The sequence below is a fragment of the Gobius niger genome (genome assembly GCF_951799975.1).
Source record: "Gobius niger genome assembly, contig: SCAFFOLD_198, whole genome shotgun sequence".
Lineage (NCBI taxonomy): Eukaryota > Metazoa > Chordata > Actinopteri > Gobiiformes > Gobiidae > Gobius > Gobius niger.
In genome coordinates, this window is record NW_027639257.1 from 6,552 (window position 1) to 33,059 (window position 26,508).

Genomic DNA, 26,508 nt, shown 5'->3' on the forward strand with positions numbered 1-26,508 from the left:
AGACAACGCACTGTAAAACTACAGTTACTCTGACGCACTGTAAAACTACAGACAACGCACTGTAAAACTACAGACAACGCACTGTAAAACTACAGACAACACACTGTAAAACTACAGTTACTCTGACGACGCACTGTAAAACTACAGTTACTGACGCACTGTAAAACTACAGACAACGCACTGTAAAACTACAGACAACGCACTGTAAAACTACAGACAACGCACTGTAAAACTACAGACAACGCACTGTAAAACTACAGACGACGCACTGTAAAACTACAGACGACGCACTGTAAAACTACAGTTACTCTGACGCACTGTAAAACTACAGACAACGCACTGTAAAACTACAGTTACTCTGACGCACTGTAAAACTACAGTTACTCTGACGCACTGTAAAACTACAGACAACACACTGTAAAACTACAGTTACTGACGACGCACTGAAAAACTACAGACAACGCACTGAAAAACTACAGACAACGCACTGTAAAACTACAGACAACGCACTGTAAAACTACAGACAACGCACTGTAAAACTACAGACAACGCACTGTAAAACTACAGACAACGCACTGTAAAACTACAGACGACGCACTGTAAAACTACAGACAACGCACTGTAAAACTACAGTTACTCTGACGCACTGTAAAACTACAGTTACTCTGACGCACTGTAAAACTACAGACAACACACTGTAAAACTACAGTTACTGACGACGCACTGAAAAACTACAGACAACACACTGTAAAACTACAGTTACTGACGACGCACTGTAAAACTACAGATGACGCACTGTAAAACTACAGACAACGCACTGTAAAACTACAGTTACTGACAACGCACTGTAAAACTATAGACGACTCACTGTAAAACTACAGACAACGTACTGTAAAACTACAGACAACGCACTGTAAAACTACAGACAACGCACTGTAAAACCACAGTTACTCTGACGACGCACTGTAAAACTACAGTTACTGACGCACTGTAAAACTACAGACACCGTACTGTAAAACTACAGACGACGCACTGTAAAACTACAGACAACGCACTGTAAAACTACAGACAACGCACTGTAAAACTACAGACAACGCACTGTAAAACTACAGTTACTCTGACGCACTGTAAAACTACAGACGACACACTGTAAAACTACAGTTACTCTGACGCACTGTAAAACTACAGACGACAAACTGTAAAACTACAGACAACACACTGTAAAACTACAGACGACTCACTGTAAAACTACAGACAACGCACTGTAAAACTAAAGACAACACACTGTAAAACTACAGACAACGCACTGTAAAACTACAGACGACTCACTGTAAAACTACAGACAACGCACTGTAAAACTACAGACAACGCACTGTAAAACTACAGACAACGCACTGTAAAACTAGTTACTCTGACGCACTGTAAAACTACAGTTACTCTGACGCACTGTAAAACTACAGTTACTCTGACGCACTGTAAAACTACAGTTACTCTGACGCACTGTAAAACTACAGACAACGCACTGTAAAACTACAGACAACGCACTGTAAAACTACAGACAACGCACTGTAAAACTACAGACAACACACTGTAAAACTACAGTTACTCTGACGACGCACTGTAAAACTACAGTTACTGACGCACTGTAAAACTACAGACAACGCACTGTAAAACTACAGACGACGCACTGTAAAACTACAGACAACGCACTGTAAAACTACAGACAACGCACTGTAAAACTACAGACGACTCACTGTAAAACTACAGACAACGCACTGTAAAACTACAGACAACGCACTGTAAAACTACAGACAACGCACTGTAAAACTACAGTTACAGACAACGCACTGTAAAACTACAGTTACTGACAACGCACTGTAAAACTATAGACGACTCACTGTAAAACTACAGACAACGCACTGTAAAACTACAGACAACGCACTGTAAAACTACAGACAACGCACTGTAAAACCAAAGTTACTCTGACGACGCACTGTAAAACTACAGTTACTGACGCACTGTAAAACTACAGACAACGCACTGTAAAACTACAGACAACACACTGTAAAACTACAGTTACTCTGACGACGCACTGTAAAACTACAGTTACTGACGCACTGTAAAACTACAGACAACGCACTGTAAAACTACAGACAACGCACTGTAAAACTACAGACAACGCACTGTAAAACTACAGACAACGCACTGTAAAACTACAGACAACACACTGTAAAACTACAGTTACTCTGACGACGCACTGTAAAACTACAGTTACTGACGCACTGTAAAACTACAGACAACGCACTGTAAAACTACAGACAACGCACTGTAAAACTACAGACGACGCACTGTAAAACTACAGACAACGCACTGTAAAACTACAGACAACGCACTGTAAAACTACAGACGACTCACTGTAAAACTAGTTACTCTGACGCACTGTAAAACTACAGACAACGCACTGTAAAACTACAGACAACGCACTGTAAAACTACAGACAACGCACTGTAAAACTACAGACAACGCACTGTAAAACTACAGTTACAGACAACGCACTGTAAAACTACAGACAACGCACTGTAAAACTACAGTTACAGACAACGCACTGTAAAACTACAGTTACTGACAACGCACTGTAAAACTATAGACGACTCACTGTAAAACTACAGACAACGCACTGTAAAACTACAGACAACGCACTGTAAAACCACAGTTACTCTGACGACGCACTGTAAAACTACAGTTACTGACGCACTGTAAAACTACAGACAACGCACTGTAAAACCACAGTTACTCTGACGACGCACTGTAAAACTACAGTTACTGACGCACTGTAAAACTACAGACACCGTACTGTAAAACTACAGACGACGCACTGTAAAACTACAGACAACGCACTGTAAAACTACAGTTACTGACGCACTGTAAAACTACAGACACCGTACTGTAAAACTACAGACGACGCACTGTAAAACTACAGACACCGTACTGTAAAACTACAGACGACGCACTGTAAAACTACAGACACCGTACTGTAAAACTACAGACAACTCACTGTAAAACTACAGACAACTCACTGTAAAACTACAGACAACGCACTGTAAAACTACAGACAACGCACTGTAAAACTACAGACAACGCACTGTAAAACTACAGACAACGCACTGTAAAACTACAGTTACTCTGACGCACTGTAAAACTACAGACAACGCACTGTAAAACTACAGACAACGCACTGTAAAACTACAGACAACGCACTGTAAAACTACAGACGACACACTGTAAAACTACAGACAACACACTGTAAAACTACAGACGACTCACTGTAAAACTACAGACAACGCACTGTAAAACTACAGACAACACACTGTAAAACTACAGACAACGCACTGTAAAACTACAGACGACTCACTGTAAAACTACAGACAACGCACTGTAAAACTACAGACAACGCACTGTAAAACTACAGACAACGCACTGTAAAACTACAGACAACGCACTGTAAAACTACAGACAACGCACTGTAAAACTAGTTACTCTGACGCACTGTAAAACTACAGTTACTCTGACGCACTGTAAAACTACAGACAACGCACTGTAAAACTACAGACAACACACTGTAAAACTACAGTTACTCTGACGACGCACTGTAAAACTACAGTTACTGACGCACTGTAAAACTACAGACAACACACTGTAAAACTACAGACAACGCACTGTAAAACTACAGACAACACACTGTAAAACTACAGTTACTCTGACGACGCCCTGTAAAACTACAGTTCCTGACGCACTGTAAAACTACAGACGACGCACTGTAAAACTACAGACAACGCACTGTAAAACTACAGACAACGCACTGTAAAACTACAGACGACTCACTGTAAAACTACAGACAACGCACTGTAAAACTACAGACAACGCACTGTAAAACTACAGACAACGCACTGTAAAACTACAGTTACTCTGACGCACTGTAAAACTACAGACAACACACTGTAAAACTACAGACAACGCACTGTAAAACTACAGACAACGCACTGTAAAACTACAGACGACTCACTGTAAAACTACAGACAACGCACTGTAAAACTACAGACAACGCACTGTAAAACTACAGACAACACACTGTAAAACTACAGACGACTCACTGTAAAACTACAGACAACGCACTGTAAAACTACAGACAACGCACTGTAAAACTACAGACAACGCACTGTTAAACTACAGACGACGCACTGTAAAACTACAGACGACGCACTGTAAAACTACAGACGACGCACTGTAAAACTAGTTACTCTGACGCACTGTAAAACTACAGTTACTCTGACGCACTGTAAAACTACAGACAACGCACTGTAAAACTACAGACGACGCACTGTAAAACTACAGTTACTCTGACGCACTGTAAAACTACAGTTACTCTGACGCACTGTAAAACTACAGACAACGCACTGTAAAACTACAGACAACACACTGTAAAACTACAGTTACTCTGACGCACTGTAAAACTACAGACAACACACTGTAAAACTACAGACAACACACTGTAAAACTACAGTTACTCTGACGACGCACTGTAAAACTACAGTTACTGACGCACTGTAAAACTACAGACAACGCACTGTAAAACTACAGACACCGTACTGTAAAACTACAGACAACGCACTGTAAAACTACAGTTACTGACGCACTGTAAAACTACAGACGACGCACTGTAAAACTACAGTTACTGACGCACTGTAAAACTACAGACAACGCACTGTAAAACTACAGTTACTGACGCACTGTAAAACTACAGACGACGCACTGTAAAACTACAGTTACTCTGACGCACTGTAAAACTACAGACGACGCACTGTAAAACTACAGACGACGCACTGTAAAACTACAGACAACGCACTGTAAAACTACAGACAACACACTGTAAAACTACAGTTACTCTGACGACGCACTGTAAAACTACAGTTACTGACGCACTGTAAAACTACAGACAACGCACTGTAAAACTACAGACAACGCACTGTAAAACTACAGACACCGTACTGTAAAACTACAGACACCGTACTGTAAAACTACAGACAACGCACTGTAAAACTACAGACAACACACTGTAAAACTACAGTTACTCTGACGACGCACTGTAAAACTACAGTTACTGACGCACTGTAAAACTACAGACAACGCACTGTAAAACTACAGACGACGCACTGTAAAACTACAGTTACTCTGACGCACTGTAAAACTACAGACAACGCACTGTAAAACTACAGACAACTCACTGTAAAACTACAGACAACTCACTGTAAAACTACAGACAACTCACTGTAAAACTACAGTTACAGACAACGCACTGTAAAACTACAGACAACGCACTGTAAAACTACAGACAACGCACTGTAAAACTACAGACAACGCACTGTAAAACTACAGACACCGTACTGTAAAACTACAGACAACGCACTGTAAAACTACTGTAAAACTACAGACAACGCACTGTAAAACTACAGTTACTCTGACGCACTGTAAAACTACAGACAACGCACTGTAAAACTACATACAACGCACTATAAAACTACAGACAACGCACTGTAAAACTACAGACGACTCACTGTAAAACTACAGACAACGCACTGTAAAACTACAGACAACGCACTGTAAAACTACAGACAACGCACTGTAAAACTACAGACGACGCACTGTAAAACTACAGACAACGCACTGTAAAACTACAGACGACGCACTGTAAAACTACAGTTACTGACGACAACGCACTGTAAAACTACAGTTACTCACACTTTCCTTCCTTCCTTCCTTCCTTCTTTCCTTCCCTCCTTCCTTCCCTCCTTCCTTCCTTCCTTCCTTCCTCATACTTTCCTTCCTTCCTTCCTTCCTTCCCTCCTTCTTTCCTTCTCTCCTTCCTTCCTTCCTTCCTTCCTTCCTTCTTTCCTTCCTTCCTTCCTTCCTTCCTTCTTTCCTTCCCTCCTTCCTTCCCTCCTTCCTTCCTTCCTTCCTCATACTTTCCTTCCTTCCTTCCTTCCTTCCTTCCTCATACTTTCCTTCCTTCCTTCCTTCTTTCCTCATACTTTCCCTCCTTCCTTCCTTCCTTCCTTCCTTCCTTCCTTCCTTCCTCATACTTTCCTTCCTTCCTTCCTTCCTTCCTCATACTTTCCTTCCTTCCTTCCTTCCTTCCTTCCTTCCTTCCTTCCTTCCTCTCTCTCTCGTACTTTAGTCTTCAGACTTGTACTGCAGACGTGACCTCTAGATCCCGTTTATTTCCCGCCTCTCCTCCTCCGCAGATGCCTCCTGAGTTCTTTCCTTTATCTTCGCCGTTCCTGGCGTTTCTGCGGGTGACTTTGCCGAGCATATGCGTCCGTGGCGGCGCCGGCAGCTGTGGACGGACAGAGGGCTGACCCGGATGCCCCGCCCTTCACCCCGCGGTCAGAGCGCGGCCGTAAACACGCGGCGCGGCGCCATAGAGACCGGGCCGCGGCGTCTGGGCATGTCCGCCGCGCTCGGGGGCAGATGGCGCGGGCTTTGTGTCGCGGTGGGAGCGGGCGCCGTGCCATGGGCCACACGGTCGCCCCGGGAGACGCTCATGAAAGGAGCTGGCAGCGAGCGGCGGCCCCTGGCACATGAGGCTCACGTTTATCCCTCTTTTACTTTCTTTAAGGCGAGACGCGGCCCAGAGCGGTGTCTGCTTTACTCCCTTTAAATCGAAAACAAAACAAACTCTGTGCGCCATTTTCCCACGCTTACTCATTCTGACAGGTTGGGTATCCACGTGTAGCACGAAAGGCTGTGACCGAGGTGACGCTGTAATCCAAATATGGTCATTTCCTGTGTGGGCGACAGCGGCGGCGAAACAACAAGGATTTTTCTCGCCTTTTTTTGTCTCATTTTAAGGATTTTTCTCTTATTTTAACTGAATCAAAGTTTGTTCCATCGATTCTTATTTCAACACAGTCCAAACCTGCAGAAACTCTCTCAAGTCAAGCACTTTTTAATCCGTTTATGTGAGACAAGACACCATCATTTTAATAATAATAATAATAATAATAATAATAATAATAATAATAATAATAATAATAATAATAATAATAATAATAATAATAATAATAATAATTCCTAGTTGAAATGGTTGTTAGATGAGTTTGCGGCATAAAGTAATGAACTAGATTAGTTTAAATGTCCCAATTTTCCCAATTTTTCTTTTAGTTTTGAAAATGTAGATTATTTCACATGTTTCTGACTCAATTCAATACATTTATTTCATGTCATTTTCTTTGGCAATGAGGTACAAACACTGGTCTTGTCCCTTTGGCCGATTTACTTTATTTTAAGAGAGATTTACCTTGAGACCAGCATTCTTGGTTTGATCAGGAGAAGAGTCTAAATGAGTGAAAACCGCTCAAAACAAGATTAATATTCTCACTTCAAGTCATTTAAACCAAAGCTTGATATTTACTTTTGTAGTGTGTGAACTTGCAGTCGTTGTAATTGCCATTTCGATTGATGCAGCTTTAGTGTGTGCGGATGTCCCAGCGCTGATACTAAACCCTGTGTGTGTGTGTGTGTGTGTCCGCATGTATGCGTGGCGTCCTCACACAGACAGTGAACCCCGCATGAGTGTGTGTGTGCGTGTGTGCACAGGGCGTCCTCACACAGACAATGAACCCTGCGTGAGTGTGTGTGTGTGTCCGCATGTATGCGTGGCGTCCTCACACAGACAGTGAACTCTGCGTGAGTGTGTGTGCGCGTCCTCACACAGACAGTAAGCCCCGCGTGAGTGTGTGCAGTGGCCTGCAGTGAACCACAGGTCGATGCATCGATGAGTCCAGAGGCTGCAGAGACCACAGCCCTGTGTCCACTCAGCCACAGAGGCCGAGATTAAACAGGACCATGTGGCTGAACTGGGACTAAAAACCTCCCTATACCTACCGGGGAGGGACTAAAAACCCGCTAAGAACTAACGAGGGGGACCTAAAACCCCCAAAAAACTAATGAGGGGGACCTAAAACCCCCACAAAACTAATGATTGGGACCTAAAACCCCCACAAACAAATGATGGGGACCTAAAACCCCCACAAACTGACGAGGGGGACCTAAAACCCCCAAAAAACTAATGAGGGGGACCTAAAACCCCCACAAACTGACGAGGGGGACCTAAAACCCCCACAAACTGACCAGGGGGGACTAAAACCCCCACAAACTAACGAGGGGGACCTAAAACATGTGAACTTAAAAGGCTCAAAGTCCTGACCTCGTTCTGAATATCGTCTCCACTTTGTGAGACAGTCATGTGACCTGAGTTCATCTGTGCTGAGAGAGAAGACTCTGGTTTTGTTTCATGTGGAAACGTCCGGCCGTTACAGAGACATAAACCAAAATGACCATAAAAATGACCATACCATTACCATAGTGACCACAATAGGATTCTGCAGCGACCCCATGACATCATCCTCTGAACAGACTGCGATCCTCAGAGCAGAGCCAGATGTTTTGGACTAAAGAGAGTTCCGTACCTGAGGTTGTTGGGGGATGTTGAAGCCGGGGTCTCGGGGGCCCACGCTGACAAACCTCTGCGCGGGGGACGTGGTGGGCGTGGAGTACGCTGCAGGAACACAAGCACAGAGAACCACGTTTATCTCATATTTATCTCATGTTTATCTCATATTTATCTGATATTTATCTCATGTTTATCTCATATTTATCTCATATTTATCTAATATTCATCTCATATTTATTTTATATTTATTTCATATTCATCTCATGTTTATTTAATATTTATCTTATATTTATTTAATATTTATCTCATATTTATTTAATATTTATCTCATATTTATTTAATATTTATCTCATATTTATCTCATATTAATCTCATTATCATTTAATATTTATCTCATATTTATTAAATATGTATTAAATATTTATTAAATATTTATCTCATATTTATTTCATATTTATCTCATATTAATCTCATATTTATCTCATATTTATCTCATATTTATCTCATGTTTATTTAATATTTATATCATATTTATCTCATATTTATCTCATATTAATCTCATATTTATTTAATATTTATATCATATTTATCTCATATTTATCTCATGTTTATCTCATATTTATCTCATATTTATCTCATATTTATTTAATATTTATCTCATATTTATCTCATATTTATCTCATGTTTATTTAATATTTATCTCATATTTATCTCATGTTTATCTCATATTTATCTCATATTTATCTCATGTTTATCTCATATTTATCTCATATTTATCTCATATTTATTTAATATTTATATCATATTTATCTCATGTTTATCTCATATTTATTTAATATTAATCTCATATTTATCTCATATTTATTTAATATTTATCTCATATTTATCTCATATTTATTTCATATTTATCTCATGTTTATCTCATATTTATCTCATATTTATTTCATATTTATCTCATATTTATTAATATTTATTTCATATTTATCTCATGTTTATCTCATATTTATCTCATATTAATCTCATGTTTATCTCATATTTATCTCATATTTATCTCATATTTATCTCATATTTATCTCATATTTATCTCATATTTATTTAATATTTATATCATATTTATCTCATATTTATCTCATGTTTATCTCATATTTATCTCATATATATTTCATATTTATCTCATATTTATCTCATGTTTATTTAATATTTATCTCATATTTATCTCATATTATCTCATGTTTCTCATATTTATCTCATATTTATCTCATATTTATCTCATATTTATCTCATATTTATATCATATTTATCTCATATTTATCTCATATTTATCTCATGTTTATCTCATATTTATCTCATATTTATCTCATGTTTATCTCATATTTATCTCATGTTTATCTCATATTTATTTAATATTTATATCATATTTATCTCATATTTATCTCATATTAATCTCATATTTATCTCATATTTATCTCATATTTATCTCATGTTTATCTCATATTTATTTAATATTTATATCATATTTATCTCATATTTATCTCATATTTATTTAATATTTATCTCATATTTATCTCATATTTATCTCATATTTATCTCATATTTATCTCATATTTATTTAATATTTATCTCATATTTATCTCATATTTATCTCATATTTATATCATATTTATCTCATATTTATCTCATATTTATATCATATTTATCTCATATTTATCTCATATTTATCTCATGTTTATCTCATATTTATCTCATATTTATCTCATGTTTATCTCATATTTATCTCATGTTTATCTCATATTTATTTAATATTTATATCATATTTATCTCATATTTATCTCATATTACTCTCATATTTATCTCATATTTATCTCATATTTATCTCATGTTTATCTCATATTTATTTAATATTTATATCATATTTATCTCATATTTATCTCATATTTATTTAATATTTATCTCATATTTATCTCATATTTATCTCATATTTATCTCATATTTATCTCATATTTATCTCATATTTATCTCATATTTATCTCACCTTTGTGGTGCTCACCGGGGGAGGGGTGGTACTCACTGGAGGAGGGGTGGTACTCACTGGGGGAGGGGTGGTGCTCACAGGGGGAGGGGTGGTGCTCACAGGGGGAGGGGTGGTATTCACTGGAGGAGGGGTGGTACTCACTGGGGGAGGGGTGGTTCTCACTGGAGGAGAGGTGGTGCTCACTGGGGGAGAGGTGGTGCTCACTGGAGGAGGGGTGGTACTCACTGGGGGAGAGGTGGTGCTCACTGGAGGAGAGGTGGTGCTCACTGGGGGAGGGGTGGTTCTCACTGGAGGAGAGGTGGTGCTCACAGGGGGAGGGGTGGTACTCACTGGGGGAGGGGTGGTGCTCACAGGGGGAGGGGTGGTACTCACAGGGGGAGGGGTGGTACTCACTGGGGGAGGGGTGGTTCTCACTGGGGAGGAGTGGTTCTCACTGGGGGAGGGGTGGTGCTCACTGGGGGAGGGGTGGTTCTCACTGGGGGAGGGGTGGTGCTCACTGGGGGAGGGGTGGTTCTCACTGGGGGAGGGGTGGTACTCACTGGGGGAGGGGTGGTTCTCACCGGGGGAGGGGTGGTACTCACCGGGGGAGGGGTGGTACTCACTGGGGGAGGGGTGGTACTCACTGGGGGAGGTGGGCGAGCTGCCTCCGTCGGTGGACGACGTGGAGGGCGGTTTGCTGTCGACGGGCAGCGGGACGGGGCGGGCCATGGGCGGAGGAGGAGGCGGGGGCAGCATCGGCGTCGGTAAAAACGGGTTATGCACCTTTCCCTGGGAACCGCCGTTGGCCTGAGGGAGAAACGAGGCTTTAAAAACAACAACGAAGAAGAGTCTGATCATTTATCGTTTATGAAGCTGCTCAGTGCGAGGACTGTCCAAACACCCCGGGACAGACGCCTGGCAGCCATTTTAGGGAGAGGTTTGCCTGAGTCCTCCTAGGAACGCCCCCACCTCCTGGAGACGCCTCCGAGCCGAGTAACCAACCACTGCTCCTCAGCAGAACCCCCTCCCCACTGATGCCACAGACAGCGTGTGGAGGGGGCGTGTCGGAAAGAGGTTCTTAAAGAGACAGAGGCCTATTTCAAGACATTCACTACAGCCATTTTGAGAGAGACATTTTATACAAGGCAGTTATTCTAATTTACTGCATTTACAGACCAACAGAAGGTTTGGCATCATTGTAGTGAGATATAGACTGGTGCTATGGGACTGACAAAAGCAGAACACCCCAAGTATTTGTGGTTGAGAACCAGAAAACCTTAATGTGTGGAAGATCATTTACAATAACGGGAGCAGGAGAAACTGTGATGACACAACATGGGGAAATATTAGTCAATTTAGCAAAAGCACGGAACAAAAAGTGAAATTGGTCGTAAATGGAGGAAAAAATTGAAAAAACTAATAAGAATTAAAAGTAAAAGGGCAAAAATGGGGGAAATAACATTTTAAAAAGTCTTTATTTGAGCTGAAACAACCAAGTCACTTCCACACTTGGATCTAAAGATCGGTATCTGCTTTCGATACTTTCATTTTTCCGATTCCAGACTGGTATCGTTTCACGGTGCACAGCCCTGTTCATGAATGAGGCCCCAGCGTTTTCTCAAATGAGTTTCTGAAACTGAGGACAAACTTATTATTTTAAGTAAATCTGACTCATTTCTTTCTTGGAGTCTCCAGTTTTCGAGCTGCGGTTTCGTCCGGACTTTCATCAAAACAAGACTCTTTGGTCCAACCTGTAACCGCTGCGTCCTTCCAGTGTGAGCGTGCACGAGCCTGTGTGTGTGAGCGTGCACGAGCCTGTGTGTGTGAGCGTGCACGAGCCTGTGTGTGTGTGAGCGTGCACGAGCCTGTGTGTGTGTGTGTGAGCGTGCACGAGCCTGTGTGTGTGAGCGTGCACGAGCCTGTGTGTGTGAGCGTGCACGAGCCTGTGTGTGTGTGTGTGAGCGTGCGCGGCGATGGGAAGTGCACAGAAATGGTGCGTCAGCAGGATCCGGCGCTGGTCATAAAGAATTCTGCTGCTGCTCGCATTTTATCTGCTAATCTATAAGTATAATACCCTCTGCCTGCTCCGTCTGAGCGCTCACGCCGCGCACAGCACACACACACACACACACACAGACACGTGCACGCTCACACACACGCTCACACACGCACACACACACACATGCACACGCTCACGCACGTGCACGGGGCCTTTGTTCCACAGTTTTATCTAAAGTCGGAAGAGCAGGAGGAGGGAAAGGGCAGACGACGGAGCCGCAGAGGAACCGGACTGAACCTATGCACCTGACGGAGCCACAGCCGCCCTCAGGCACTTTAGTATTCAAAGTGGAAAGTCCAACTCCGTCTAAATAAGAGTTTGGAAAAGTAACTTTCTCGCTCTGGACACCAAAACTTCTGGAGGAACACGTGTGGGGAGGGATGAGTCGAGGAGCAACGTACGAGGAGCAGAACGTATGAGGAGCAGAGCGTTTGGTAAATCTGGAGGATCCACTGGAGATAAGGCGAAAAACTGGGAGAAAACTGGGGCTCGAAGGGCGCCCCCTTCTGGCAGCAGTTTACCGAACCGTGCTTCTTTAATGCACAGATCAGGACACTGTGCTGTGCTCTTATTGTAAACAGTAATGTGCCCAACTGGAACATTTGAATTTGCACCAACAGCATTTGTTTGAATCACAAAAACATGTGACGACCACCATAGACCAGGTTTAGCCCAGGTTTAGTCCAGGTTTAGTCCAGGTTTAGCCCAGGTTTAGTCCAGGTGTAGCCCAGGTTTAGTCCAGGTTTAGCCCAGGTTTAGTCCAGGTTTAGTCCTGGTTGAGAACCTGCTCCAGGGCCTCGTTGGCGCAGTTGGCAGCGCGTCAGTCTCATAATCTGAAGGTCGTGAGTTCGAGCCTCACACGGGGCACAGCCTTTTACCCAAACTCTGTCCTTTCACTGAACAAACACGGGTGAAGCTCCACAACAAAGAGCTTTAGAACAACAGGAGCTGTTTGGACAAGTCTGGTTTATTCTGTCGTCATTTGTGTTTCAGAAACCGGGCTCATGGAGTCAGGCCAGAAAACATTATGACGTTAACTGTTGCTATGTGTCTTAAAGGGGTGTGGGCGGGGCTAAAACTGGGGCGAAACGTGACGCTTAAGGGAGACAATTCCAGGTCAAATCTCCTCCTAAAGCTTTTGCACAGACTCAGTGACTGGTCTGGGCCTGTTGTTCTAAAGCTCTTTGTTGTGGAGCTTCACCCGTGTTTGTTCAGTGAAAGGGCAGAGTTTGAGTAAAAGGCTGTGCCCCGTGTGAGGCTCGAACTCACGACCTTCAGATTATGAGACTGACGCGCTGCCAACTGCGCCAACGAGGCCCTGGAGCAGGTTCCCAACCAGGACTAACCTGGGCTAAACCTGGACTAAACCTGGACTAAACCTGGACTATTTTGTTCGTCACATTTGTTTTTGTGAATCAAACAAATGTTGTACTTGGGCACATTACTGTTTACAATAAGAGCTCCAGAGTCCCGCCCCTCGCTGTTGCTCCGGAAGGAAAAAATCCCCGTCTACACGACCGTCGATTTCCCAAAAATTCAAATATTAAGAGTTTAACGTCACCGCAAAAGCTGATCAGCTCTGTAGCAATTCGAGAGCATAAAAAGTTTGATTTAAATCCAAAAAGAAGACGACATGTTGAAGAAAAGGCAAAGGTAAAGGCTGTGACATCATTCACTTCCTGACTATAGAAACTCCGTATCCCAAGAACCATTGCGACATCGCGCCCGCTGGTCAAGGCAACCAAGTTTTCAGCAAACACGGCCAGTTTCTGTTACTTTGCAGACAAAGGTCTATATTATTTCACTATTAAACAATCTGAATCCTGCTAATGGAATAAAAATGATGGTGGTTCGTTTAATTGGATCGTTGGGAACATTATTCGTACGTTTTTCTTCCTCTCAGTGTTAGATCTGGATAAAACGTCCACTCTCTGCCTGCATTATGTTTGAATACAATGTTTATAATATGTTTTCTACAGTACAATAAATAAACACGTGTGGGAACGTGAAGCTCCACCAATCAAAAGCCTCGTAGTCGATCATGGGACTCCCGAGCATCCTGGGTAATGTAGTTCTAGGACGAAGGCTCGCAGTTAAACTAGATGGATCTTAGACGTGCTTTTTTCACCTGCGTCTGACTCTGCGGTCGCTTTAGAACCACAGAGCTGGATTCAGCCCGAGAGTTAAAGACTTTATTCCAAATCAATACGGTCTCAAAGCAAGGGGGGGTTTTACTTCCGGACCCGAGAGGAGGCGGGACTGTGGAGAGGAGGCGGGACTGTGGAGCTCTATAAGAGCACAGCACAGTGTCCTGATCTGTGCATTAAAGAAGCATGGTTTGGTAAACTGCTGCCACAAGAGGGCGCCACCTCCTGCTGAGCCTGTTCTTGCGTGTGTGTTTCTAGGAGTGCCTTTGGGTGAAGGTCTGAGTCTTGTGTATGTGTTATATTTGTTTTGAGTAGAAGTAAAGCCACATAGATGGTCTCATTGAGAGGCAGATGCGAGACCACAACATCATCATGTCCTGCCCTGATGAAGTCCAGGTTTAGTCCAGTTTGGTCCAGTTTAGGGCAGTTCCAGGGCCTCGTTGGCGCAGTTGGCAGCGCGTCAGTCTCATAATCTGAAGGTCGTGAGTTCGAGCCTCACACGGGGCACAGCCTTTTACCCAAACTCTGTCCTTTCACTGAACAAACACGGGTGAAGCTCCACAACAAAGACCTTTAGAACAACAGGAGCTGTTTGGACAAGTCTGGTTTATTCTGTCGTCATTTGTGTTTCACAAACCGAAAACCATTATGACGTTAACTGTTACTATGTGTCTTAAAGGGGTGTGGGCGGGGCTAAAGGGAGACTAAAGTGAGACTAAAGTGAGACTATTCCAGGTCAGATCTCCTCCTAAAGCTTTTGCAAAGACTCAGCGACTGGTCTGGGCTGTTGCAAATCTGTGAGTTCTGCCGTAACGTTTCCGTCACTCGGTCTGACTGTGCGCAGACAAAGGGCCTGGAGACTCGTTAGAGACTAGAGTCACAGCTGGTCACAGAGACGTCTCCGAGGGAGTCTCTGAGAGGACTACGCCGTCTCAAGGCCATCAAGGCCGGATTTGTGCAGGGGCTACAGAGGTTAAAGCCCAGGGGCCCAGCAGGTTGAGGGGCCCCTGGGCATGAGGAGTTCCTCTCAGACTCCCTCACATTTAAGGCTTCATCAGGTGACTTTGTACCTGCGACTAAACCAGGACTAAATATGGTCTGAGCCATTTTCATTGATATGTTCCTATCGGTCTGTTTAAATGCACCATTACAATAAAATAACTGTTTTTTTTTCTCAAACATTTGTCTTTTCATTGTAGAGAGAGACAGACATACAGTATATGGGGGCCCTGAAAGAACTTTAGCCCCAGGCCGGATTTAAGTAAAACGGTACTTAAATCCGGCCCTGGTCGCAAACACTATTTGTTGTCCTGAACCTGTGAGACGTTTCGGTGACGTCCCTGTGGGAGACCAGGGAGACCTCTCGGAGACTCCACACGTCGCTGTGAGGTCCTCTTGGGATCTGAAACGTCTCACAGGTTCAGGACAACAAATAGTGTTGCTTGAGATGGCAGAGATCTCTCAGAGACCTCTCGGAAAGAGACCTCTCGGAGAGAGACCTCTCGGAGAGAGACCTCTCAGAGACCTTTCAGAGACCTTTCAGAGACCTCACAGAGACCTCTCAGAGACCTCTCAGAGACCTTTCAGAGACCTCACAGAGACCTTTCAGAGACCTCACAGAGACCTCACAGAGACCTCTCGGAGACCTCACAGAGACCTCTTAGAGACCTCACAGAGACCTCTCGGAGACCTCTCAGAGACCTCACAGAGACCTCTTAGAGACCTCACAGAGACCTCTTAGAGACCTCACAGAGACCTCTCAGAGACCTCACAGAGACCTCTTAGAGACCTCACAGAGACCTCTTAGAGACCTCACAGAGACCTCACAGAGACCTCTCAGAGACCTCACAGAGACCTCTTAGAGACCTCACAGAGACCTCTCGGAGACCTCACAGAGACCTCTCGGAGACCTCACAGAGACCTCTTAGAGACCTCACAGAGACCTCTTAGAGACCTCACAGAGACCTCTCGGAGACCTCACAGAGACCTCTTAGAGACCTCACAGAGACCTCTTAGAGACCTCACAGAGACCTCTCGGAGACCTCACAGAGACCTCTCAGAGACCTCACAGAGACCTCTCGGAGACCTCACAGAGACCTCTCAGAGACCTCACAGAGACCTCTTAGAGACCTCACAGAGACCTCTTAGAGACCTCTCGGAGACCTCACAGAGACCTCTTAGAGACCTCACAGAGACCTCTTAGAGACCTCTCAGAGACCTCACAGAGACCTCTTAGAGACCTCACAGAGACCTCTTAGAGACCTCTCGGAGACCTCACAGAGACCTCTTAGAGACCTCACAGAGACCTCTCAGAGACCTCACAGAGACCTCTCAGAGACCTCACAGAGACCTCTCAGAGACCTCACAGAGACCTCTTAGAGACCTCACAGAGACCTCTTAGAGACCTCACAGAGACCTCTCAGAGACCTCACAGAGACCTCTTAGAGACCTCACAGAGACCTCACAGAGACCTCTCAGAGACCTCACAGAGACCTCTCAGAGACCTCACAGAGACCTCTTAGAGACCTCACAGAGACCTCACAGAGACCTCACAGAGACCTCTTAGAGACCTCACAGAGACCTCTCGGAGACCTCTCAGAGACCTCACAGAGACCTCTCAGAGACCTCTCAGAGACCTCTTAGAGACCTCACAGAGACCTCACAGAGACCTCTCAGAGACCTCACAGAGACCTCACAGAGACCTCACAGAGACCTCTTAGAGACCTCACAGAGACCTCTCGGAGACCTCTCAGAGACCTCACAGAGACCTCTCAGAGACCTCACAGAGACCTCTCAGAGACCTCTCAGAGACCTCTTAGAGACCTCACAGAGACCTCACAGAGACCTCTCAGAGACCTCACAGAGACCTCTCAGAGACCTCTCAGAGACCTCTTAGAGACCTCACAGAGACCTCACAGAGACCTCTTAGAGACCTCACAGAGACCTCTCGGAGACCTCTCAGAGACCTCACAGAGACCTCTCAGAGACCTCACAGAGACCTCTTAGAGACCTCACAGAGACCTCTCAGAGACCTCACAGAGACCTCTCGGAGACCTCTCAGAGACCTCTCGGAGACCTCTCAGAGACCTCACAGAGACCTCTCGGAGACCTCACAGAGACCTCTTAGAGACCTCACAGAGACCTCTCAGAGACCTCTCAGAGACCTCTCAGAGACCTCACAGAGACCTCTCAGAGACCTCACAGAGACCTCTTAGAGACCTCACAGAGACCTCTTAGAGACCTCACAGAGACCTCTTAGAGACCTCACAGAGACCTCTTAGAGACCTCACAGAGACCTCTCAGAGACCTCTCAGAGACCTCACAGAGACCTCTTAGAGACCTCACAGAGACCTCTTAGAGACCTCACAGAGACCTCTTAGAGACCTCACAGAGACCTCACAGAGACCTCTCAGAGACCTCTCAGAGACCTCACAGAGACCTCTCGGAGACCTCTTAGAGACCTCACAGAGACCTCTTAGAGACCTCACAGAGACCTCTCAGAGACCTCTTAGAGACCTCTCAGAGACCTCTTAGAGACCTCACAGAGACCTCTCAGAGACCTCTTAGAGACCTCACAGAGACCTCACAGAGACCTCTTAGAGACCTCACAGAGACCTCACAGAGACCTCTCAGAGACCTCTCAGAGACCTCACAGAGACCTCTCGGAGACCTCTCAGAGACCTCACAGAGACCTCTTAGAGACCTCACAGAGACCTCTTAGAGACCTCACAGAGACCTCTCAGAGACCTCACAGAGACCTCTTAGAGACCTCACAGAGACCTCTTAGAGACCTCTCAGAGACCTCACAGAGACCTCTTAGAGACCTCACAGAGACCTCTTAGAGACCTCACAGAGACCTCTTAGAGACCTCACAGAGACCTCTCAGAGACCTCACAGAGACCTCTTAGAGACCTCACAGAGACCTCTTAGAGACCTCTCAGAGACCTCACAGAGACCTCTTAGAGACCTCACAGAGACCTCTTAGAGACCTCACAGAGACCTCTTAGAGACCTCACAGAGACCTCTCAGAGACCTCACAGAGACCTCACAGAGACCTCTCAGAGACCTCTCAGAGACCTCTCAGAGACCTCTTAGAGACCTCACAGAGACCTCTTAGAGACCTCACAGAGACCTCTCAGAGACCTCACAGAGACCTCTTAGAGACCTCACAGAGACCTCTCAGAGACCTCACAGAGACCTCTCAGAGACCTCACAGAGACCTCTTAGAGACCTCACAGAGACCTCTTAGAGACCTCTCAGAGACCTCTCAGAGACCTCTTAGAGACCTCACAGAGACCTCTCAGAGACCTCTCAGAGACCTCTCAGAGACCTCTTAGAGACCTCACAGAGACCTCTCAGAGACCTCTTAGAGACCTCACAGAGACCTCACAGAGACCTCACAGAGACCTCTTAGAGACCTCACAGAGACCTCTCAGAGACCTCACAGAGACCTCTTAGAGACCTCACAGAGACCTCTCAGAGACCTCTTAGAGACCTCACAGAGACCTCTCAGAGACCTCACAGAGACCTCTTAGAGACCTCACAGAGACCTCACAGAGACCTCACAGAGACCTCTTAGAGACCTCACAGAGACCTCTCAGAGACCTCACAGAGACCTCTTAGAGACCTCACAGAGACCTCTTAGAGACCTCACAGAGACCTCTCAGAGACCTCACAGAGACCTCTCAGAGACCTCACAGAGACCTCTTAGAGACCTCACAGAGACCTCTTAGAGACCTCACAGAGACCTCTTAGAGACCTCACAGAGACCTCTTAGAGACCTCTCGGAGACCTCACAGAGACCTCTCAGAGACCTCACAGAGACCTCTTAGAGACCTCACAGAGACCTCTTAGAGACCTCTCGGAGACCTCACAGAGACCTCTCGGAGACCTCACAGAGACCTCTCAGAGACCTCACAGAGACCTCTTAGAGACCTCACAGAGACCTCTTAGAGACCTCTCGGAGACCTCACAGAGACCTCTCGGAGACCTCACAGAGACCTCTCAGAGACTTCACTGAAATCAAACCTGTTCTTTTCTTGGCCAATGTTTCACAATCCACATGAAACAAAAACGGTGTCATGTCGATACTATTAATCCCGGTTTAATCCACATTCAGCTTAAATCACTTCTATATTTACTTTATCGATGATTTGGTGATTTATTTCCATCGAGATCATTTGTTCCAGACAATAACTGGAAGCAAATGAGGAAATGTGAAACTGGACTTTTTCACTTTTTAAAGAGAATTAAAGTTAATTTATTAACTTTGAGGGCGATAATGTTTTACCTTAACCTCTTAACCCCCGCCTTAACCGAGCGCATTTTCTCCAGTTCAGTTTTATCCAAATCTAAAAAGTTCTGGGCTGGAGGTTACAGCCTATAGGCCAGAGTGACGCCTCATTTGAAAGCTAAGACCTTGACTGAAACGTTCGGGAGCTAAAGGCTGAGGAGCTGCAGTTTCACAGATTTCACGTTTCGATGGGGTTTGTGTGGAGTTCAGGCGAGGTGAGGCAGCTTTATGGCCGCCCTCCCCCCCCTCTCTCCCCCTCCCCCCTCTCTCCCCCCTCCCTCCCCCCTCCCTCGCGTGTGTGCAGCCGCCGTCCCGCCGCGGTGCTGTGTGCGCGGAGAGAGTGCGGTCACAAATCGATCCGGCGTCTAGACTGAGATATATCAGCTATCACCGAGAGCGACACCGCAGCCAGGAGACGACCGGGCAGAGGGGGAGGAACCTGGGAGGAAACTGGGGCTCGAAGGGCGCCCCCTTCTGGCAGCAGTTTACCGAACCGGGCTTCTTTAGGGCACAGATCAGGACACTGTAATCTGCTCTCATGGTTAACGGAAATTCACCCAACTGTATTTGTACAACATTTTGAATTTGCACCAACAGCATTCGTTTGAATCACAAAAACATACGAGATGAACAAAATAGTCCAGGTTTAGTCCAGGTTTAGTCCAGTTTGGTCCCAGTTTGGTCCCAGTTTAGGGCAGTTCCAGGGCCTCGTTGGCGCAGTTGGCAGCGCGTCAGTCTCATAATCTGAAGGTCGTGAGTTCGAGCCTCACACGGGGCACAGCCTTTTACTCTAACTCTGCCCTTTCACTGAACAAACACGGGTGAAGCTCCACAACAAAGAGCTTTAGAACAACAGGAGCTGTTTGGACAAGTCTGGTTTATTCTGTCGTCATTTGTGTTTCAGAAACCGGGCTCATGGAGTCAGGCCAGAAAACCATTATGACGTTAACTGTTACTATGTGTCTTAAAGGGGTGTGGGCGGGGCTAAAACTGGGGCGAAACGTGACGCTTAAGGGAGACAATTCCAGGTCAAATCTCCTCCTAAAGCTTTTGCACAGACTCAGTGACTGGTCTGGGCCTGCTGTTCTAAAGCTCTTTGTTGTGGAGCTTCACCCGTGTGTGTTCGGTGAAAGGGCAGAGTTTGAGTAAAAGACTGTGCCCCGTGTGAGGCTCGAACTCACGACCTTCAGATTATGAGACTGACGCGCTGCCAACTGCGCCAACGAGGCCCTGGAGCAGGTTCCCAACCAGGACTAACCTGGGCTAAACCTGGACTAAACCTGGACTAAACCTGGACTATTTTGTTCGTCACATTTGTTTTTGTGAATCAAACAAATGTTGTACTTGGGCACATTACTGTTTACAATAAGAGCTCCAGAGTCCCGCCCCTCGCTGTTGCTCCGGAAGGAAAAAATCCCCGTCTACACGACCGTCGATTTCCCAAAAATTCAAATATTAAGAGTTTAACGTCACCGCAAAAGCTGATCAGCTCTGTAGCAATTCGAGAGCATAAAAAGTTTGATTTCAATCCAAAAAGAAGACGACATGTTGAAGAAAAGGCAAAGGTAAAGGCTGTGACATCATTCACTTCCTGACTATAGAAACTCCGTATCCCAAGAACCATTGCGACATCGCGCCCGCTGGTCAAGGCAACCAAGTTTTCAGCAAACACGGCCAGTTTCTGTTACTTTGCAGACAAAGGTCTATATTATTTCACTATTAAACAATCTGAATCCTGCTAATGGGAATAAAAATGATGGTGGTTCGTTTAATTGGATCGTTGGGAACATTATTCGTACGTTTTTCTTCCTCTCAGTGTTAGATCTGGATAAAACGTCCACTCTCTGCCTGCATTATGTTTGAATACAATGTTTATAATATGTTTTCTACAGTACAATAAATAAACACGTGTGGGAACGTGAAGCTCCACCAATCAAAAGCCTCGTAGTAGATCATGGGACTCCCGAGCATCCTGGGTAATGTAGTTCTAGGACGAAGGCTCGCAGTTAAACTAGATGGATCTTAGACGTGCTTTTTTCACCTGCGTCTGACTCTGCGGTCGCTTTAGAACCACAGAGCTGGATTCAGCCCGAGAGTTAAAGACTTTATTCCAAATCAATACGGTCTCAAAGCAAGGGGGGGTTTTACTTCCGGACCCGAGAGGAGGCGGGACTGTGGAGAGGAGGCGGGACTGTGGAGCTCTATAAGAGCACAGCACAGTGTCCTGATCTGTGCATTAAAGAAGCATGGTTTGGTAAACTGCTGCCACAAGAGGGCGCCACCTCCTGCTGAGCCTGTTCTTGCGTGTGTGTTTCTAGGAGTGCCTTTGGGTGAAGGTCTGAGTCTTGTGTATGTGTTATATTTGTTTTGAGTAGAAGTAAAGCCACATAGATGGTCTCATTGAGAGGCAGATGCGAGACCACAACATCATCATGTCCTGCCCTGATGAAGTCCAGGTTTAGTCCAGTTTGGTCCCAGTTTAGGGCAGTTCCAGGGCCTCGTTGGCGCAGTTGGCAGCGCGTCAGTCTCATAATCTGAAGGTCGTGAGTTCGAGCCTCACACGGGGCACAGCCTTTTACCCAAACTCTGTCCTTTCACTGAACAAACACGGGTGAAGCTCCACAACAAAGAGCTTTAGAACAACAGGAGCTGTTTGGACAAGTCTGGTTTATTCTGTCGTCATTTGTGTTTCAGAAACCGGGCTCATGGAGTCAGGCCAGAAAACATTATGACGTTAACTGTTGCTATGTGTCTTAAAGGGGTGTGGGCGGGACTAAAACTGGGGCGAAACGTGACGCTTAAGGGAGACAATTCCAGGTCAAATCTCCTCCTAAAGCTTTTGAACAGACTCAGTGACTGGTCTGGGCCTGTTGTTCTAAAGCTCTTTGTTGTGGAGCTTCACCCGTGTTTGTTCAGTGAAAGGGCAGAGTTTGAGTAAAAGGCTGTGCCCCGTGTGAGGCTCGAACTCACGACCTTCAGATTATGAGACTGACGCGCTGCCAACTGCGCCAACGAGGCCCTGAAAGAGAGGTTAACCTGGACTAAACCTGGACTTCATCAGGGCAGGACATGACGTTGTTGTGGCCTCGTATCTGCCTCTCCATGAGACCATCTATGTGGCTTTCTGTACTTCTACTCAAAACAAATATAACACATACACACACGTACGAACAGGCTCAGCAGGAGGTGGCGCCCTCTTGTGGCAGCAGTTTACCAAACCGTGCTTCTTTAATGCACAGATCAGGACACTGTGCTGTGCTCTTATTGTAAACAGTAATGTGCCCAACTACAACATCTGAATTTGCACCAACAGCATTTGAATCACAAAAACAAATGAGACGAACAAAATAACCCAGGTTTAGTCCAGGTTTGGTCCAGGTTTAGTCCAGGTTTAGTCCAGGTTTAGTCAAGGTTTAGTCAAGGTTTAGTCCAGGTTTGGTCCAGGTTTAGTCCAGGTTTAGCCCAGGTTTAGCCCAGGTTTAGTCCAGGTTTAGTCCAGGTTTAGCCCAGGTTTAGTCCAGGTTTAGTCCAGGTTTAGTCAAGGTTTAGTCCAGGTTTAGTCCAGGTTTAGCCCAGGTTTAGTCCAGGTTTAACCCAGGTTTAGTCAAGGTTTAGCCCAGGTTTAGTCCAGGTTTAGTCCAGGTTTAGTCCAGGTTTAGTCCAGGTTTAGTCCAGGTTTAGTCCAGGTTTAGTCAAGGTTTAATCCAGGTTTAGTCCAGGTTTAATCCAGGTTTAGTCCAGGTTTAACCCAGGTTTAGTCAAGGTTTAGCCCAGGTTTAGCCCAGGTTTAGTCCAGGTTTAGTCCAGGTTTAGTCCAGGTTTAGTCCAGGTTTAGTCCAGGTTTAGTCCAGGTTTAGTCCAGGTATAGTCCAGGTTTAGTCCTGGTTTAGCCCAGGTTTAGTCCAGGTTTGGTCCAGGTTTAGTCCAGGTTTGGTCCAGGTTTGGTCCAGGTTTAGTCCCAGGTTTAGTCCAGGTTTGGTCCAGGTTTAGTCCAGGTTTGGTCCAGGTTTAGTCCAGGTTTAATCCAGGTTTAGTCCAGGTTTAGCCCAGGTTTAGCCCAGGTTTAGCCCAGGTTTGTCCTGAACTCGGACTCTCTCGTGTCTTAGAACTCGGACTCTCTCGTGTCTTAGAACTCGGACTCTCTCGTGTCTTAGAACTCGGACTCTCTCGTGTCTTAGAACTCGGACTCTCTCGTGACTTAGAACTCGGACTCTCTCGTGTCTTAGAACTCGGACTCTCTCGTGACTTAGAACTCGGACTCTCTCGTGTCTTAGAACTCGGACTCTCTCGTGACTTAGAACTCGGACTCTCTCGTGTCTTAGAACTCGGACTCTCTCGTGTCTTAGAACTCGGACTCTCTCGTGTCTTAGAACTCGGACTCTCTCGTGTCTTAGAACTCGGACTCTCTCGTGTCTTAGAACTCGGACTCTCTCGTGACTTAGAACTCGGACTCTCTCGTGTCTTAGAACTCGGACTCTCTCGTGTCTTAGAACTCGGACTCTCTCGTGTCCTTAGAACTCGGACTCTCTCGTGTCTTAGAACTCGGACTCTCTCGTGTCTTAGAACTCGGACTCTCTCGTGTCTTAGAACTCGGACTCTCTCGTGTCTTAGAACTCGGACTCTCTCGTGACTTAGAACTCGGACTCTCTCGTGTCTTAGAACTCGGACTCTCTCGTGACTTAGAACTCGGACTCTCTCGTGTCTTAGAACTCGGACCCTCTCGTGTCTTAGAACTCGGACTCTCTCGTGTCTTAGAACTCGGACTCCTCTCGTGTCTTAGAACTCGGACTCTCTTGTGTCTTAGAACTCGGACTCTCTCGTGTCTTAGAACTCGGACTCTCTCGTGTCTTAGAACTCGGACTCTCTCGTGTCCTTAGAACTCGGACTCTCTCGTGTCTCGGGTTTATCGGAGCGGGTTCGAGTCTTGAACTCACGTGTGAAGCTCCGCCCTCGGGACACACCAGCTGCACGAACTCCTTGAGCGTCTCCTGGGGGTGGTCGCGGATGGCGGGGTGCGAGAAGTACGAGCCCGGCTGCTGCAGGATCGGAGACGACGAGAAGTGCAGGCCTGAAGGGGGCGCATGTGGGCTCGCTGCGGGAGAGAACGGAGACGTTTAGGACGATGCACATCCACGAAAACCTTCACACAAACGGACGAGAGAAGAAACAAACGCTCACTGACGGGAAGACAAAACAAGGCACTGGTTCCAACTAAAGTAGACATGTTTTATGACAAAAAGAAGCTGAGAATTCATCTTATTTGAACTGTTTTGGAGAGGGGGAGAGGAGGGAAGAGGAGAGAGAGGAGAAGAAGAAGGGGAGGGAAAGAGGAGCGAGAGGAGAAGAAGAAGAGGAGAGAAAGAGGAGAGAGAGAGAAGAAGAGGGGAGAGGAGGGAAAGAGGAGCGAGAGGAGAAGAAGAAGAGGAGGAAAAGGGGAGAGAGAGGAGAAGAAGAAGAGGAGGAAAAGGGAGAGAGAGAGGAGAAGAAGAAGGGGAGGGAGAGGAGGGAAAGAGGAGAGAGAGGAGAAGAAGAAGAGGAAGGAAAGAGGAGAGAGAGGAGAAGAAGAAGAAGAGGAGAGGTGGGAAAGAGGGAGAGAGAGGAGAAGAAGAGGGGGAGAGGAGGGAAAGAGGAGAGAGAGGAGAAGAAGAAGAGGAGAGGAGGGAAAGAGGAGAGAGAGAAGAAGAAGAGGAGAGGAGGGAAAGAGGAGAGAGAGGAGAAGAAGAAGAGGAGAGAAAGAGAAGAGAGAGGAGAAGAAGAAGAGGAGGGAAAGAGGAGAGAGAGGAGAAGAAGAGGGGGAGGAGGGAAAGGGGAGAGAGAGGAGAAGAAGAGGGGGAGGAGGGAAAGGGGAGAGAAAGGAGAAGAAGAGGGGGAGAGGAGGGAAAGAGGAGAGAGAGGAGAAGAAGAGGGGGAGGAGGGAAAGGGGAGAGAGAGGAGAAGAAGAAGAGGGGGAGAGGAGGGAAAGAGGAGAGAGAGGAGAAGAAGAGGGGGAGGGAAAGGGGAAGAGAGGAAAAGAAGAAGAGGGGAGAGAAGGAAAGGGAGAGAGAGAAGAAGAGGGGGAGATGAGGGAAAGGGGAGAGAGAGGAGAAGAAGAAGAGGAGAGAGAAGAGGAGAAGAGGGAGAGGGAAGAAGGAGAGGGGAAGGAGGAAAGAAGAGGAGAAGAAGAAGAGGAGGGAAAGAGGAGAGAGAGGAGAAGAGGGGGAGAGGAAGGGAGAGAGGGAGATGGGGAGAGAGTGCTAATGGATGCTGACTGGAGCGCGGGGGCGGAGCCGAGGCTTTAGAGTTGATTAAAGGGGGCGGGGTTATGCAGATGACGCGATGACACAGACACTGACTCACTGCAGCCGTCCATCAGAGCGACGGACAGTGAGGTCAGAGACACACGGCCCGGACTCCGGCCCGGCCCCGCGGTGCGTTCAGGCCACGGCGTTCACTTCACCGACACTTTAACCCGCGCCCCACACTTTACCCGCGCCCCACACTTTAACCCGC

General features: G+C 45.8%; 1 long non-coding RNA gene across 1 annotated transcript; it reads right to left on the reverse strand.

Moving 5' to 3' along the window:
* Positions 1-8,501: 8,501 nt before the first annotated feature.
* On the reverse strand, positions 8,502-25,108 carry LOC306982675. The gene is made up of 3 exons (XR_013794222.1): positions 24,954-25,108; positions 11,165-11,327; positions 8,502-8,614 (listed from the first exon to the last, which is right to left on the reverse strand). It is a non-coding gene; the product is annotated as an uncharacterized lncRNA (long non-coding RNA).
* Positions 25,109-26,508: the final 1,400 nt, after the last annotated feature.